This window comes from Cryptomeria japonica, chromosome 2 (assembly GCF_030272615.1).
Source record: "Cryptomeria japonica chromosome 2, Sugi_1.0, whole genome shotgun sequence".
In the NCBI taxonomy this organism is placed as follows: Eukaryota; Viridiplantae; Streptophyta; class Pinopsida; order Cupressales; family Cupressaceae; genus Cryptomeria; species Cryptomeria japonica.
The window spans coordinates 132,219,287-132,220,052 of record NC_081406.1 but is presented as its reverse complement, the minus strand read 5'-3'; positions in this window follow the sequence as shown (position 1 = coordinate 132,220,052).

Genomic DNA, 766 nt, shown 5'->3' with positions numbered 1-766 from the left:
ATAACAGTAGAAGGTACAGCTAACCATCAGTACACTCTTAGCAGCTACAGTTCACTACCTATAAACAGTTAGAAGATGTGCCACTGTTTTAGATTAATGATTTGGATGCCTATTTTTGGCATGACCATGCCAAGGAAAAATGTCTAATTGTTGTGATGAGACCAAAAATGAAGGTATGATAGACAACAATATGAACAAACTGATTTATAAAGAAGGTAGATCAATTGACTATCACTAAATAGAAAACATGCCCCCAACAAAGCTGACATTCTCACTAAATGAAACTAACTTCTGCCAGGAAAAGGAACAGGATAAGGTACAGCTAACTATCAGTACACACTTGGCAGCTATAATTCACTACCAACAAACCGTTGGGAGATGTACCACTGTTTTAGATTAATGATTCAGATAGCTATTTTTGACATGACTATACCAAAGAAAATGTCTTTGACATGACTATACCTTCAAATTTGGTATTTTATCATACCAAATTTGAAGGTATGATAAAATAGCTGGTTGAAATTCTATAAGGTTTTCTAGCCAAGCTCATGCAACATTACTCTATATGCTTAATACTTCTGAACTTTTATGCTTTCAGGCTACCTTTCAAACATTTTCAGACATTGATTTGGAAATTTAAATTTATCATCCCACAGGAAGTCCCTGGCAAAAACTTCTCACAAATGAGTTGCAACATTTGTCATGCAGCCCCATACATGCAAGCACGCAGACACTTTTAAAAGTATATATACATATTATAGTAAAA